This window comes from Nylanderia fulva, unplaced genomic scaffold (genome assembly GCF_048542155.1).
Source record: "Nylanderia fulva isolate GAGA-0341 unplaced genomic scaffold, ASM4854215v1 Scaffold1288, whole genome shotgun sequence".
NCBI lineage: Eukaryota > Metazoa > Arthropoda > Insecta > Hymenoptera > Formicidae > Nylanderia > Nylanderia fulva.
In genome coordinates, this window is record NW_028189505.1 from 1 (window position 1) to 18,023 (window position 18,023).

The 18,023-nt window shown below is 39.5% G+C and overlaps 2 pseudogenes; both read right to left on the minus strand.

Moving 5' to 3' along the window:
- Window positions 1-157: 157 nt before the first annotated feature.
- On the minus strand, window positions 158-313 carry LOC146724492 (5.8S ribosomal RNA; annotated as a pseudogene).
- An 811-nt stretch (window positions 314-1,124) lies between these two features.
- Window positions 1,125-1,838, minus strand: LOC146724493 (small subunit ribosomal RNA; annotated as a pseudogene; the record flags this gene model as incomplete).
- Between the last annotated feature and the right edge of the window lie 16,185 nt (window positions 1,839-18,023).

An 18,023-nucleotide genomic window follows, 5' to 3' on the forward strand; every position in this document is an offset into this window, starting at 1 on the left:
GGGCGGCCCCCCGACACCTGGGGCAACGCCCCAACGATCGCTCGTACGCCCATTGAAAGCGTTGCACAGGGCACAGGCGACGCGCGCGCCATTCTCTGGTCGCCCGCGTCGTGGCCGTGCGCGCTTTTCGGACGCAAGCATTTAGGGGTACTAAAACGCCCCCTCAGCCAGGCGTGGTCCGGGAATTGAAATCCGGGGACCGCAATATGCGTTCGAAATGTCGATGTTCATGTGTCCTGCCATCACACAAGTTGACGCGCAATTAGCTGCGTTCTTCATCGACCCACGACCAAGTGATCCACCGGTTCAGGGTAATCGTTCAAATTTTTTCGTTCGCGAAGAAACGCGCTTCTCGTTCAACCATCGTGGTCTCTTTCTCGGACGGAGAGAGAGAAAAAATCGTGGTGGCTCTTTGATCACCTGTCCGCGCGCTCCAAGGACGCGCGCGGACCGCCGCCTCCCGCCAGGAAGGTTACGGCACAAAGATGATTTTGTGTGTTTCTCGTTCGGAGCGGTCTCTCCCGCAACGGGAGAGCCGAGGCAGAAGCTCTTTGAAGAAACCGTCGGACCGACACAGTTGACAGATTGGGTCGAATATCATCGATCCCTTCTCTGTTTTAAATATATATATTATAATAATATATGGGGGTCCCTCGCTCGCACTCGCGGTCGCAAAAACCGTGTTTTTCTCGGCACGCTGACCGCTGCCCCCGACAACGGAAGGGCGCGCGTCAACAAACGCCCGTGGTGCTGCACACACGCGTGCGCGGGCATGGGTTTTACCACCGGTTCGCGCTAAACGCCGAATCGACCTCTGTGTGTGTGTGGCCGGAGAATGGCACACACACGAGCGTGATCGCGAACTTTTTTTGCTCCGAATCGTCGTCGAACACCCCCGGGGCCCGCGCTGCCTGCTTGCCGACTACTTTCGGCCCAGAAGGCGCGACGGCGTCCGTGTTATATCAAAACACAACAAAAAATTCCTTTCAAATCCGTTATTTTCTTTTTCTCTGAGAGCGCCTTTCAGCGCGTCTATTTCAGTCGCCGACTGCTGCAAGCGCGCTTTTTCTCCCAAAAGAGAGGACTTTTCGACGCAGAGCAGGGCCTCCGGAACGTTAATGATCCTTCCGCAGTTTTACCTACGGAAACCTTGTTACGACTTTTACTTCCTCTAATGATCAAGTTTGGTCATCTTCCCGGCAACATCGCAATGCCGGCATTGCCGCGCACCCATTTCCCAAGACCTCACTAAATCATTCAATCGGGAGTAGCGACGGGGGGTGTGTACAAGAGCAGGACGTAATCAACGCGAGCTTATGACCGCGCTTCTGGGAATTCCTCGTTCATGGAACAATTGCAACCCCAATCCCCGCACAAAGGAGGTTCGCGGGTTACCCGGGCCTTTTTGGCCAGGGAACACACGCTGATTCCTTCAGTGTAGCGCGCGTGGGGGCCCAGAACATCTAAGGCATCACGACCTGTTATTGGCTCAATCTCGTGCGGGCTAGAAGCCGCCTGCCCTCTAAGAAGATTTTTTTTGTACGTTGGTAGTAAAAAACCCCCAGCCAAGCCGGGGCCTTCGCGATACCATAAGTACGCCTTTTAGCAGGCTAGAGTCTCGTTCGTTATCGGGAAATTAACCAGACAAATCGCTCCACCAACTAAGAACGGCCATGCACCACCACCCACCGAATCAAGAAGAGCTATCAAAACTGTCAATCCTTCCGGTGTCTGGGCCTGGTGAGGTTTCCCGTGTTGAGTCAAATTAAGCCGCAGCTCCACTCCTGGTGGTGCCCTTCCGTCAATTCCTTTAAGTTTTCACTTGCACCTACTTCCCCCGGGGAAACCCAAAACTTTTTGGTTTTCCCAAACTGCCCGCCGTTTCACGGGAATTTCCCGGCGGATCGCAGCTAGCATCTTTAGGGTTTAAACGGGGGGCCGGGTATTTTGGTTTCGCCTCGAACCTCAAAATTTTCGTTCTTGATTAATAAATGAGGGAGAGAAGAAGCTTTTGCGGAAGTGAGTAAGATGCGGGGTAGGGAGAAATTGGTGGGGGAACTCCGAAAATTCCGTTTACGGGAACAACCAAATTTCAAAGAGTGCGAGTGAGAAAATACTGGACATTGGGGGGAAAATATGAGGAACAGTATGAAAATTTTTGGTGCAAAAAAGAGGATAAAAAGGGAAACTGGATGAGTGAAATGCGTCAGCGAGTCGGGATTTAGCCTACGGCGGAAGGGGGAATAGCTTTTGTCAAAGCGTGATTGCGAAAAATGTTAAAAGGCGTGTTGAAAAGGTCGAAAGTGAATGTAAAAACGGTGAAAACGAAAGAGAAGAGTTAGGGCGGTAAAGTGAAAAGGGAGATGCAAGTGCGATTGTGAAAGTGAGGAAGAAAAGGGGGAATGTTTAACATTTTAGCAGTCCTGAATTGCGGTAAAGGGGTGGGGAAAGTGGGGAAATTTGGGGGTTTAGCAGGGAAAACGATAGCGAGGGGGAAAGTTGAAAAGAATAAGAGAGTGTGGTCATTTTAAGAATGCTGGCCTAAAAGGTTGAGCTGCCTCGCAATAGGCCCAAAAAATATCTGAACGATTTTGCCAAATGATATGGCAAAGTGAAGTTTTTAAATTAGAAAAATGTAGAGGGGAAGTTTTGCAGGCGAGGGGATAGGAGTATTTAGGGAACGTGGGGCGTGTTGTGAGTAGGAATCAAGAAAGTTTTAAACCCTTTCGGAAATGTGTTTAAAATTTTTACGAGTGCAATAAAAATGGGTTTCCTGAGTGACGGACGAGTGTTTGTCCCTTGAAGGCCTTTGGGTGAAAAATTTTTTTCATGTGCTGAGGTCCAAAAAGTGCTTCCCCTTTGGGCACATGAGGGGGAAATTCACCAAAAGGAAAGACTCCCCAAAAATTTGTGGATGTGTAGGACACAATGAAGTTTTTAAAAAAAAAAGTGTGTTTTAGAATTTTAAAAGCTAAAAGGGGAGAAAATGTGTTTCACTGGGGTTTTTTGTCCAAATTGTGTCCGGAATACGTGAAGCGTTTAGAGAAAAAAGAAAGCGAAAAAAATTGACAATAAAAGGTCTTTAATGTGGTCATAAAACTCCCCAGAGGCGTATGCGGTTATGTGTGATCTGGGTGAGTATGCGCGAACGTCGATTTATTTTGGTAGCCGGGCTGCAAGAACCGTAAAAAAGGCATGGATTTGTGGGGGCTTTGCCCATAGGTATAGTTTTTGTGTGCGAAAGGGGAAACGGTAAACAGCACGTGGTGGTAAATGACTTTGGGTTAGGGGATGTGCGTGAGATGGAAAGAAAAAGCTTGGAGTAAAGTGTGGGGTTTTAAGGGGGGATTTGGGCAAATGTATTTGGGGGTCCCGGTATTCCAGTTTTGGTAAGTGTATCGAGCCGTACTTGGCGTACAGGGACAGAGTATGTAAAACGGCCGGGAAAGCGTCTCTAAAGGGTTTGGGGGGGAAATGCGTCTTTTCCCCTTGTGAAAATAGAAAGGGGGTGGGGGCAGCAGAGAGAGTAAGCGGTGGTAGAGTGATTGAGGAATGGATAAATTGCAAAGGGGGATGAATGTTGTTGAATGAGCCAATCTTTTTTTAAACCTCGTTCAGGGGGCCCGAATGGGGAGATTAACATCGATGTCACTTTTGTAAACGGCGTGAATGGGGGGTCCCGGGTATGGGGGGGAAGAAAAAGCCCGCCCCTGGGGAGTGATTAAACCATAAGTATTGTTAATACGGAGGGTTACCCCAGGGGAAATGTGGGTCCCAAATGGGGGGGCCCTCTTTAGATGGGGGGAAGTACGTAGATTTGGGAAAGGATATATGTGTGATATGCGAGAGAGTGCTTAAGGAGCACGAGCGCCAAAAAAAAGGGGGATGCGCAGACTGTGTGACAAAATGATGAAGGGATCCATATGCAAAGATCGATGGATGAAGGGGTTAAAACCCTGGGGTATCTAGGAAGCTTTTTTGGGGTGACGGATGAGCTTGAAAAACCTGAAAAAGGGCTGTGGGAAAAGGAGCGGGACTTGCCTACCAGGGGCGAGAAAGAAAATTTGGAACCCGAGGGGAAAAGAAAAATAAATAAATAAAAGTATGTTTTGGGGAGTAAAAGGAAAAAATGCGAAGAGTGAAAGAGGAAAATTTGGGGAAGCGTTTTGTGTCGTGACGGGGAAAAGGGATCCATGGAGCGATGTATATAAGGTGGGGCCGGGGAAACGTGATGGGTAAGAAAAAGTGGCAAAAAATGGGTGTAGAGTGACGTTTCCATGGAAAGAAAGCGCGGATGACTAATGAAAAATTTCCCTTCCCCGCAGAAAGGGAAACGAACGGGCGATAGAGGGCCAGGGGGACTGAGGGGGGAAGAAAACATTTTAAATGAGAAAAGGGGATGTGGTGTAACGTCCAGACAATTTCAAATTTAAATTTCTTAAATCTTTTTTTTTTTTTTTAACCTATTAGCCCATGACAATCTCAAAATTTGGCATAAAAAGACCGGTTTAAACCAAATATTTAATCAAAATATACCCCCCATCGTAGGCTAAACATTTCTTCTAAAAAAAACCAATAAAAAAACAACATCTAAAATACTAACTAAATAGGGTATAATATAATTAAAAAAAATTTATAATTTTTTATTTTAATAAAAAATCCTCATTGATTATTTGTGAAAAAATTTAAAAATAAGTTTAAAGAACGTATATATGTATTACATACCAAAAATTATATATAGTAAATATATATATTTTTTGTAAAAGGGGGTTTGTTCCGAGACACTTCCCGACACTTATTGACATACCCCGAGATTTTTTGCAGGCTTCCGGGCCAAACCCTGGAAAAAATTAAATATGTAAAAAATTGGGCAGTTTCCCGGGGACCCCGGGAACTTATTTATACATATAAAAAATTCATTTTAAACGTTAAAAAAGGGGAAAACAAACACCCAAATTTTAAATATTATTAAACGATACTTTGAGACCCCCTATTTTTTTCTCTGGCGATTTAAAATGACGTATAAGACAAAGTTTCTCTGGCGTTTTAAATAAATGTATCAGACATAAAAGTTTTTCTTCTGGCGATTTCAATGACGGGTTATAAAAATTAATATTCTTTAAACTAATATTAAAAAATGTATTATTAATAGTTTTAAAATTTTTAAATATTTTCACGAATATAAAATATAATATTAACAACAAACTTTTTATCCCTTAAAAATATTTATATAATAATCGTTTTTAAAAGAAGTATACTAATAATTAAATAATTATGTATGAAAGCTCTTTCCCAATTTGAACCGCTTTACTCGAAAGGAAAAAATCCAGAAGATTCTAAAAGGGCTCTAAAACAAAAGCGTAAATGCAATGCTGAGAATGCTGAAACACGTTACCACCTCCCAAATCGTTTATCAAGAAAAAAGAGGCCCTTTTGCAAGCCGCATGGGCGGTGATTCAAAAAGGGCACCGCCCCGCAAACAAAGAAAAAAACCGTTGAAACCTTTAAAGCGATGAGTCCCCTGGGAATCCCCGCATCGCAAACTAAAAAGCCTCTCTCCGGGACAAAACCGTCGAAATCTCTCCCTGGAAAAATTTCTCCGGACTTCCCCCCCCACACTCTCCCCCCCTTTTGGCTGACCCTCGCCCGAGGGGAGGAGGGGGCCCCATTTTTGGGTATAAAAACCCCGGCCCCCGGGCACGGAACGGAAAGTGACCCCCGCCGCAGTCAGAAGTAAAATTATCCAGCAACCAACCAACCAATTACAAAGGGAGCTCTGAAACTCGAGACATACCCCCCTTTGGGATCGAGGTCCGGGGGCTCTTCGGGCCTTAAATTTCAAGGGAAAAACATAGAAACAAAGTGTACCATCTCAAGGCACAAAAACTTTGCCCTAACCTTGTGGAAATTTTAACCAGTTAAAACCCATACCCAAAAATAGAAAAGCGCGACGGACACCCCATTATTTTTTAATCATTATTTTTAAATTTAAATTTTTTTAACCACTAAATTTTCGAACTCAACTTATTTCCCTTTACGAACTCTAAATTTTGAATACGGACATAACCCATATATTATTATTGATTTACGATTCTTACTCCCTACGCCTGCTTTTCAATCGTCTTTTATTTTCCCAATTTTTTTCTCGAAAACTTTTTAACTTATTTAACCCCGATATCGCATGTCTTTTTAAACTTGTTGTACTTGAAATTAAAATATATTATATAGGGTTTTTTTATTGTATTACTGCTACTTATTTGATGTAATCCCGTACCCCTTACCCTCCTTTACAAATTGAATAACCGCTAACCCCTTCCTAGTACAAATTAGAATATTTACCCGGTCAGAAGGAAAATTTTCGCAAATCATTCAAATGCATTTTTTAGAAAAAGTAAACCTTAGCTTTAAAAGCCTAAAAACCCCGGCCCTGAAACCCCCGGAAAAAACCCGGAGGTAAAAACCTCCCTCTCTTTTTTTTATGTTTTTTAATCCCTTGCATTTTCCAATAATTGCAAATTCTTTACCACCCCCCCCCCCTACAGTGTCTTCATTTTGGATTTTAAATTTATTTACAGTGTACTCCACCTTACCCTTTTTGCAAACTTTTAAAAACCAACCCTGTCAAAAGAGGTAATTTGTTATTTAACTGATTCTAAACTGCCTTTCCCTGTAAAGTGAACGTCCCCTTAACCTTGGGGGACCGGAATCCACGGGCAACCGTACATTTCTCCCCTTTTTCCCCTGTTTAAATTTCTCTTTCTTTTTTAAAAACCAAACAAACTACTTTACCAAACCCAAGACATTGGTTTAATGATTATTAAAAAAAATTAAATTCCCTATTTAAACAATTAAATTATCGATGCTTGAAGCTACCTTTTTAAACTTTTAATATAGATTTTAAAAAAAAAAAAAAAAAAAAAATTTTATATTCCCCCTCTTTTCCAAACCTCCTCATACCCTTTTAATTATTCCTTCAGAAGGTAAATTCGCAAATCTCTCAAGTTTAACGTTCATAAAGTAAAACGCCCGCACAAAGCCTTTTAAGACCAGGCCCTGAAAACCCGGGAAAAACCGGGATTACACCTATCTCTCTATTTTTTAAATGCTTTTAATCCCCCTGCATTTTCCAAAATTGGGGAATTCCTTTCCAAAACCAACTAAACAGTGATTTTTGATTTTCATTGAAAATTTTTGTTATTTCAAACTTTTTTAAAAATCTTAAATTATTATTTAAATTTAAATTTAAAAACTTTAACTAATTTTTCCAAATTTTGTTAAAATTTTTTTAATTATTAAAACCCTTTTTTAAAAATTTTTCCAATTATTAAAAAATTAATTTTTAAAAAACCCGAAAGTTTAATTTTTTACCTCCCAAAAAAATGTTAAAAAAATTCCTTCCTTTTTTCCAACCGGTTTTATTAAAACCAAGGCCCTTTTTTAAAAATTTTAAAAAAATTAACAGGGTTTAAATTAAAAAAATTTAAATTTCCCCGGAACATAAAAGGTTAATTTAATTAAAAACCCAATTGATTTTTCTTTTTCCTCCCCCAAATAAATTAAACCCCTTTTTTCATCTTTTTTCCGCCCCCTTCATTAACCATTTTTAAATTCCACGACAAACCCCCGGGAGCCCCCAAAAATTCAATTTTTACCCCAAAAAAGAAAAATTTTTATTTTTAAATTTTAAATTCATTGGGTAAAATTTAAATTTAACCCCCGGGTGGGGAAATTTGGTTTTTCTTTTTTTTCCTTTTTTTTCGCCCCGAAAAATCAGACCCCGCCCCGAAAACCAAGCAGGCACCCTTTCCAACCGGCCCTACGGGAAAAATTTAAAAATTCTCGAAGACCCCCAAAACCAAAACCCACTTTCAAATTTTACCAAGGGCCGGAAAATTTTAATTTTCTTACAACCTCCCCTTTTTCTTCGAGGGTTTTTTCCCCGCCCAATTAATTAAATTAAAAAAATTTCCCCTTTCCCCAAAACATTAAAAATTATTCTCACCTTCCCAATTTTTCTGAAAAAAAAGCTAAATTCGGGGGGAAAAAAACCCCCCCCCCCCAAAAATTTCCCCCCCCCCCCCCCCCCCCCCCCCCCCCCCCCCCTTATTTACCCCGGTTTTTCCCCAAATCATCATTTTTCCGGGCCCCTTTTTTTGGGAATTTTTTTTTTTTTTTTTTTTTTTACCGGTTTTTTTCCATGATAAAAAACTTAAAAAACAAAAAACCCAAATAAAAAACCAGGGTTTACCCAAATTCCCCTTTAAAAAAAAAAAACCCCCCCCAAAAAAAAACCTTTTGGTTTTTTCATTCCGGGGCCGAAATTTTTTTTCCTTTTTTTTTTTTTAAAAAAAACAACAAAAACCCCAACAACAAAAAATCAAAAAAAAACCAAAAAAAAAAAAAAACCCCCCCCCCCCCCAAAAAAAGCGCACCCCAAATAAAAAAAAAAAAGATTTTGAAAAGGGACCCTGGGTTTTTGAAAACAATTTTTTTTAACTTGTAAAAATAATCCCTTTTATTTCCCTTTAAAATGACAACCGACCCCCCCGGGGGGAAACCCTTCAACCAAAAACTTTCCCCCAAAAAAAATTTCTCAAAGTTCTCGGCAAGGGGGGGGGGGGGGTTGGGGGGGGGGGGCCTACCCAGGGGCCCAAAAAAAAAAAAAAAAAACCCCCAAAAAAAAAAAAAACCCAAAAAAAACCAAAAAAAACCCAAAAAAAACCACCCCAAAAAAAAAAACCCCCCAAAAAAAACCCAAACCAACAAAAAAAAAAAAAGGCTTTTTTTTTTTTTTTTTTTTTTTTTTTTTTTCCCCCCCCCCCCCCCCCCCCCCCCCCTTGGTTTTTTTTTTTTTTTTTTTTTGGCAAAGGCCGGTTTTTGGGTTTTTGGGGGGAAAAAATTTTTCTTAGTTTTTTTTTGGTTTGTTTTTTTTTCGGGGGGTTTTGTTTTTTTTCCCACCCCCCCCCCCAAGCCCCCCCCAATTCCCCCAACTCTTTTAAAACCCAAAACCCGCCCCCCCCCCCCCCCCCCCAACCCCCCCCCCCCCCCCAGAAAACCCCCCCCCCCCCCCCCAGAAACCCACCCCCCCCCCCCGGGGCCCCCCCCCCTTTTTTTACCTCCCCCCCCCCAAACGCCCCAAAAACCCCCCCCCCCCCCCCCCCCCCTCTTCCCCCCCCCCCCTTCCCCCCAAAAAAAACACCCCCTTAAAACCGGACATTAGAGCAAATGAAACATGGAAAAACTTTTCCGGAAAAACCGGGAAATTTCAAAACCCATTGCGGGCAAAATTTAAACCCTTATAAAAAATTATCGGAACAAGTAACTCGTTATCAGACGCATCCCCTGGTCAAACATTTTTCCCCACATGCAGGAACTTTAAACGATAAATAAAAACACAACCCCCTACTCCTTCTCATAAAAACCTCCCGTATTCGCAAAAAAGACCATAGAAAACCAAAAATCCCAAAATTTCGACGGTCAAAAAATTCCGCCCTCCATTTTAAACAAAAAATTTCAAAAGAACATTTCCCAACTAACCCGAAAAATAAAGAATAATCACTTGTTCTTTAATTATTAAAAAATTTAAAAAGGGGCCCTGCCTATGCCGCAACCCGGAAGGAGTCAAATTTTTTCCCAAAGCTTACAAATTTTTAACCCCCCCGTTTTTTTAAAAACTTTATTTCCCCCGGTCCAAAAAATTTTTTAATTTGACAAATCGAGGAAATTAAAAACCCATTTTCCCTTAAAACATAACGAAAATATTTTTGTTTAAATCGCGTGTTCAAGAATTAAAAAGGGCCCAATCATAGACGGAAAAGCTGATATTTGGGGAAAATCTTGAGGGACGAGTTAAAGAAAACATTGAAAAAGTGTTACTAATATTTTTTATTAACGGACTACCTTCTGTTTATATCCGCGTGAAATTAGAACGACCCAAAAACTTTTTAACAAAGCCTTGGGCCCACAGCCACCCAATTTTCTAAAATTTTAGAACAGAAAAATTCAAAAGAAAAAAAATCGCCTTTTAATCGGGCTTATACCCCAAACCTCGTGCGACAAAAAATTATCCGACGGCCCGACAAACCGTAAATAACGTTAAAAAAACCCCCTCCTAAAATTTAATAATTCCGAATAAATTTCTTCACGCTCCCTTCTTAAAACCCTTTTTGAACCCCAAGGTAAACCCGGGCCCCAAATTTTCCACAAACTAAATCTGTGGGTTAATTGAAAGGGTTCCGGTCATTTATGACGGAATGTCGGAAATTTGCTTATAAAAATCCTCGAGAAAAATCAAGCTCGACCCAGCACTTTTTTTGCAAATGGGGAAAACCCCCAAAAGCTTTCCCGGAAAATCCAAACTCCCCCGGAACAACCCCGATGGGACGCCCCCAAATGGGACAAACTTGTTTCCCTCACTCAAAATCTATTCCAACCACTCCTCAAATTTCTGCAATTTAAACAAAATTAAAACCCCAAAACGATTTAACCTTCTTTTAAACCAAATACCCCCCCGCATTTATCTAAATAAAGGAATTTCAGGATTGCCCTTTTGGCCCGGTAAAAATCTTTCAAACAACAATTCGTATTACCTCCTTAAATCTAAAAAAAAGTTTAATATTATACCCCTTCGAGGGACCCTCTTCTAAACTAAAATAATTTTAAGGTTCCAAAAACCATTAAATTCTGTTTGGGGGGGAAACCCCGGCCCCCTATTTTTTATTCCATGCCCTATCAGACTCATTTGCTTCCCCAAAAAAGGGGATTTTGGGGAACCCCTTTTTTAAAGGAAAAAAGATTTTTTCAAAATTAAAAGGTTTAAAATTTTTTCATCAGGGCCTATCGCCCTTTCCCCTTTGTCCTTAAAAAATAAAAAAGCTACTCTTGGGGAAAAGGGACTGTGACTCCTTTTTTGGCTTTTTACATTTCCAATCCAAAAATTTTACTGGGTACTTAACCCCTTCAAACCCCCGCTGACATGGGGGTTTTTTTCGGAGACGCACTTGTTACTCAATCAACGAAAAAAAATACTTTCCCAAAATTTTTAAAACCCACTGAAAGGATTTCAAAAACGAATACCCTCGGGAGAAATTTTTTAGTTCGAATCTCCGCCAGGGGCCTATAAATATTAAAGATAGTACGAACTTAGGGCTCACCGTAATCTTTTTTAAGATGAAGAAAAGGGAGAATACATTTAAAAGGGCCGAAAAACCCTTTGGCCTTTGTACCTTTTGAAAAAGAATTTGGGAAAAAATTCTGTATTGTAACAAGAACCCTTTGGGCACGGCGTAAAACACTTAATGAAAAAGCCCAAAATGGGGGTATTAAAATAATTTACCTGAAACCTTAGGGCCTTTTCCGTGCCTTCCAAGACCCAAAAGGGGGAGACCAAAACCACCCCCTACATTGAAACCTTGGGGATTCAAAGTCTTTTCAATTTAAAAAATTTTCCGAGAGTCGGGGGAACCCCCGGGAAAAGGGAGATGAATTTCCCGATTCCTTTGATTTTGCGAGAACCCCAGGGGTTTTCTCGACCCCAAAGACCATTCTATTAAATTTTGATCGACCACATGATGTCGACAACTTTTAAACTCGAACATTTAAATCCTGAAAAGATTGAACACGTCCCTTGTCAATTCTCCAAAGCTTCGGATGAAAAACCTTTTCCTAACGAAACCCTTTGGAACTACAAACGCAACTCAACTTTCATTTCCCACTATTTACGAATCCCCTATACCTAATAAGCAAAACAGGTTTTTCCCCCCGTCCATAAAAAGAAAAATTTATAAAAAAGTCCCTAAATTTCTAAAAAAAATTTAAATCGAGTATTCTACTCACCGTATAATTCACCCGTCTGGAAGTACCCGAAAAAAACCCGATTCCAAGGCAATAAAAGTTTGGGGTATGGGGTTTAGACTTTTCAAGGACTAAACGAAAAACTATAGGGAAAACCAAAATCCCCTTTCCCAAAAATTTCAGATATACTTACAATAGGAAAACAGCCAAAAACCTTTTTAATATTTGATTTTTGCTTCCGGGTTTTCCCCCAAATTTTTTTATGTCCTCTAAAACGCACATAAAATGGGATTTTTTCTACGCCATACGGGCTTTTCCCAAATTTAAACCATGCCCCTTCAATTAAAAAAAAGCACCCCCTACTTTCCCAAAAACTTAGGGTAATGTTTATTGGGAAAAAGGAAAAGAAATTTTTCGTCTACCTGGGCGACAAATTTCTTTTAAAGCCCGCGCGAAAATTAAAAAACACGAAAATTTAAAAGCAAAAATTTAAAGCAAAGATTTTCGCGACGCGAATTTACAATTACAAGGGCCCGGGTAAATGTGAAATTTTTTAAAAGGGACGAAATTTTCTTATTTTTGGCCATATAATAGGGGGCAACCCGGGGTCCCAAACCCAGGAAACCCCGGGGAAAAAAAAAATCGATAATGCACTTTCCCCCAAATCCCAAAAATCCAAAATATAAAACTTTCTCAGTTTTTTGGGGGGTTTTTACAGAAAATTCCCTCCTAACTTTTTTCCAAAATCGCGAAAACCCCCTTACCCCTTTGTTGAAAAAGGGTAGCATTTCAATTTTGGGAACTAAAACAAGTAGAACTTTCAAAATCTTTAAACACGGGATTATGCCAAACCCCATTTTTCAAAATCCCGATTTTTTCAAAACCTTTTTTAATATTAAAATACCGACGGCCCTCATAACGCCCCCCATTTTTTTGGGGGGGGGGGGGGGGGGGGGAATTTAAGTCAGGGACCGGTAGGAAAAATCTTTCTGTCTCCGGTAAACTCTCGAATTTTTTAAATAACCGCAGAACCAAAAATTAAATTTAAATTGAAAAAAATGCTTTGCCCTTATATATTGTATTACATTTAAGACCTTCCCCAAAACCAAAACCTTTAAAATTTTAACGGACCATAAAACCCTTTGGGTTTGGTGCAAATCTTAAAAAACCTACCCTCCCAAATCCTTTTAATTGGGAAAACTAAATTACAAATATAATTAGGGAAAACAAAAACAAAAAGGGGGTCATTAAAAAATAACGCAGAAAGCTTTAAACTCGAAAACCACCCACAATTTAGTTTTACCAATATTCGCTTTTAGAAACGACGAGTCAAAACCACGAATCCTATTTTTTCAAACAGACCTTGACCCTTTTGTCAATCAAATTAAAAAAAAGCTCTAATTTCCTTCCCCAATAAAATACGACAATCCTAATTACCCAATAAACGGAATAAATTTCCCATTCAGACGAGAAGGTTCCAAATCTCGGGTAACAAAAATCACGATTTCAAAAATGTCAAAAAGCGAATTTAAATTTAGAATTTCTTTTATGTGGATCCCGCAATTTCAGAACCGTTCCAATTATACCACCCTCTCCTCCCAAAATTTCCCAGCAAAGTAAAATACAGAAATTAGAGACAATCTACTAAAAAACAAAAAGATATCATTTAAAATTTTTATAATTTTGAACCGGAAAATCCTTCTACAAAGGAGCCGACTTTAATTTTTACCCCCCAAAAACTTTACCCGTTTATGAAAAACTTTTGTTTTCGGAAAAATTTAAAAGTAAAAAAAATCAAGTCAAACCCCTTTAAAAATCTATCCCCAAAACGAACGAATAATCGACACAGTAGAACCCAAAAATTTAAAAAAAATTTTAAAACGCTCCTTTTTTAAAGGGTGTTTTAACCCAAACTACAATTTAAATTCCTTAGCATTTGCAAAACGCAAAAAATTTGATGACCTTCCTTGGGCCCCACATTGTTAACCAAATAAGAAATTTTTTTACGATACCCCGATAACATAAAAAAATATTTGCCCAAAAACTAGTCGATCATTTTATCCCCTTTCAAAAGCGTAAAATTAATTTTGGAAAATCATGCATCAGCCTACGGTGGGGGCCTAAAAAGGGGTTCAAAAAATTTTAATTTGACTTTTGCCCTCATTATTTTTGGGAAAACGATGAAAACCAATATTCAAGAATTTTTAGAAAAAGTCGCGAATGGGCCCAAATTTAAAAAAATTAAAGCGCGTCAAAAACCCAAAAAACCTATGAAATTTTAAAGATAACCCCCCCCGGAAAAAGCTTTTCGACAAAATTTCACTAGACATATAGGGCCCTTCCCATCACAATAACGGAAATAAATATATTCTAACAATGCAAATTTTTTTTAAATAAAAACTCCATACTTCCATTAAAAGAAGCCAATTCAAAAACGATGCCGACGCTTTTAACCAAAAAAATTCATTTTTATTTACGGGCTTCTAAAGCTATTCTTACCTCAAAGGGGAAACTTCCCCAAACAAATTTAATACCGTCCTAAAAAGAATTCATAAACCAAAACTTTAAAAATACCGCTTATTACCCCCAAACAAATGGTCGATGAACGATCACCCTCATTATTAGTAGAATATTTAAAGACACAAAGCGCAAAGAAAACATTGGGTTAAAATTCAAACCGCCATGTTTCTTATAATCCCAAACCCTTCCAAAAGAAGGAAACCCAAAATTTTCGCCATAAAGACTAATATTCGGGCGGGCTACCAATTTTCCTCCGCGTATCAAACCATTGGGAAAACCCCCTAGAGCCTACTTACCAAAATATATAAAAACCCCCTATTTAATAAATTTTTACGATATTTCGAAGAAGCGCGACAAAAACTTATTAAGCTAAAAAGAGAAGCAAATACTATTACTTTAACCCGGGAATCCTGGCAAATTTAAAAAAGGAATTATTTTTCTTATTAAACAAAAACCCAAAAAAAAAAAAAAAATTTTAGCACATTACGTAGGACCCCCCATTAGATAAGAGTTTCCCACCTTCCAACCAAAGCCAAAATCTTAATCAACCCAAACCCGGATCGTCCATATCGATAAGTTAAAATTGCCCCATATAGAACCAGGTTTTAAAAACAATATTTTCCCAATTTTTTTGGGGTTTTAGATGTGTTGGCATCGCCAAACCCTCCATCCAGGGCAAACCCCGATTCTTCACTACAAAAACCACTATTTTGCCTTTTGCCGCTGCTAAAAAGGGGGCCCGGAATCGTAACCTTTCAAATAATTCTGCCCTTGTAGAAATTTTTTTTCGTCTTGATCACTGCACTCTCCTTTTACCCAAAAACCCCATATACTCCCCTGTCGGAAATTTGGTTTGTTATCCCGAACCACCTGTTTTTGTTGTTTCCCAACTTTCCCAACAATTTCCCAAAACCAAAACAAAAATTTTTCACCCGTTTCAACTAAATTTTTTAACGTTCCCCATGATTGGGAATCACCCCCTTTAATCACCTTCTAGCGTTTAGAGTTCCAACAAATTAAAAAATTCTTTCCCAAAATCCTTTCGACCAACCAAAATCCCGCCTCTAAAACATATTTCAACATCCTAAAATTTTCGAACTTTCCCCACCCCTGTTTCAGAGTTTTTCCCCTAAAAAAGAAAAAGCTAAAATTCTTTATCTAAAAAACAAAAAGCTAGATGCTATAGAAAATACAATTCCCCACAACTTTTTGCCAATTTTTTCGCACACGCCCCAAAGGGAAATCGAACCGGGACCCCCCAAAAACATTTACAATTCACGTTCTTGGGGGCGGGGGCCCCCACCTTTCCCCAATTCCTTCCCCAACTGCCCCTTGGGGCCCGTTAAATAACCCAAAACCCCCAAAAGCATTGGGGGGAAAAATGTTTTTTTTTCCAAACAAATGGATAAAAGTTGGAAAAAAACGAACCATTTAGACACTGGGGGTGGAATTCGTTTCCTACCATTAAACATTTTCCGGCCACTCTATAAAAATTTTAAAAACTAAATTTTTAATTTCCAGAGGGAAGGACGGGCCCCGGCTTATATTTCTCAATTAAATTTATGTATAATAACATAGGGGGTTTCCAATTCCCGGTTTTCTTCACCCAGACCCAGTAAAGATTTTCAAAAACTCGGCACAAAAGTCAAAAGGTATTTCATAAAAATACAACATGTAAAATTCCCATTTAAAGGAAAACCCTCCTAAATAAAAAGGGGTTTTTCCGTATGGGACCCTGTGGCCTTTTCAAAAATTTATTCTTACTATTTTTAGGGCCCTTATTTTTCATCTTTGTATGAGGTTGCTTTTTTTCAAGTACATCTCTACAAGGTCACAAAATTTCAGAACTCCATATCCATGGGAATATGATAATTAATACAATGCGTATTTATTATTTTCCCTCTGCCATTAAATTCGCTCACTGGGATAAACTTTGCATTTAACCCCTATGAATAGCTTTTCGAAAAACCCCTTAAAAAATTTAAAATTTTGAAAAATATATACGCTTAACTTGGCCGTTTGAAGAAAACGACTCCGGGCCCCACCAGTGAAAGCGCTAATCATATTTTTCAAATAGCAAATTTCGAATAAATTCCTGAATCTTACAAAAAACAAAGGGGAAAAACAAAAAACTGCAACCGCGCAAAACCCATACACATAGATTAAAAAACGCAAATAAATTTTTTTTAAAATATACCCCTGCGCAAACAAAATGCATTTTTACTCACCCATTTATACCCGCATATATAATATGTCCTTGGGGAGTCCGAAAACCCGGGCCCACAAAATTTTAAAACATGCATATTATATTTTTAATTATTAAAATTTCCCCGCCCCCACCCCTTCAAAACGCGCCCAATGCCAGGACTACCCAATCCGCACGTGCAAAATGTATATATCTATAATCCGGGGGCTTTTATTCGTGCGCCCGTACATACTTTTTAATTTCTTTTTATATATAAAAAATTTTATTTAATTCCGTAAAAAATAGTCCCATTTTGGGGTTTCAAAGTTTTCCCTGATGTTTGGGTTATTTTAAATTTCTCTTTCCCTTAAAAATTTATTCGCCCCCGATTGGTTCGATTTTGGTGGAAAAGCATCCCTTTAAAATTCCCCCGCCCTCCCCCCTCTTTGATGTTTTGGGGAAACAATTTCCCTCATCAACTCCAAACTCCACGGAGACCTTTTTACAAATTTTTACAACTTTCCGAATAATTATGGGAGAGGTTTACAATGCAAAATGGAAATATCTCGCACGATATATCACTGTGGGGGGGTTTTCACCCTCGCACATCTCAGTCGTCTTAATGGAAAAGGGGGACTTTTCGTTCAGGGAAAATGGGTATTCACAATGTTTTCGAATGTTTCCCAAAATGGCACAACGTCCTTAGGGCCCCCGCTCACTTAATTTGGACTCAAAACAAACAAAATTCTTTTTTCGTAGCCTTACGCTACCGGGGAATTGAAAACCGACGGAACCTGTAAGAGTACCAAAACTCTGACCCTTACGGGGGACATGGGAAAAACTAAATTTTTCAGCAGTTGGCCCAAAAAACTCCCTGAAAACATCTTATGTGCCCGTTTTCGAACAGGAAAAATCAAACTAAGATCAGGGAACCCTTTTTACACTGGCCATACTTCTTTTAGACTTTCCCATTGGCTACACCCTTTTGGAAACCCCTACCATGAAATTTCCCGGGAACTTTTAAACCCTACGATGTTTTTTTACGAGGGCTTTGCAACTAAGATAGCTGGCCGGAGATTTCCCTTTCCCCCGGGGCGCTACAGCCCTTTACTACGCAAGACATCACTTCGCTTTTACCAAACTAAAGAAAACCCGTTATTCGGATTCACGCGGGTCCGCCCCGGGAAAACCAAAATTAAATTTTTTTTAGAAACAAAACCGGGTCAAAAAATTTTTCTAACAAGGGTAAAGATTCCTGTGGAAAAAAACCATGGGTATTTTTTACTTCATGAATTCCAAATTTGTATAGTCGAAAAACACATCCGACAAACAGATAAAATCATTATATCATAAGGGGGTGCAACAAAAATGCGAGTTAGAAAGACAAGTAAAAACCAAAGCCTTCCCTTTTGCAACTCTCTTGCCCGATGAATTCGCGTCATCCTTTTGAAGTCACCGGGGTACTGGCCGTCCCCATGGAAAGCTGTCCCGATCAAAAAATTCATCCCTGTAAATCACCGTACGC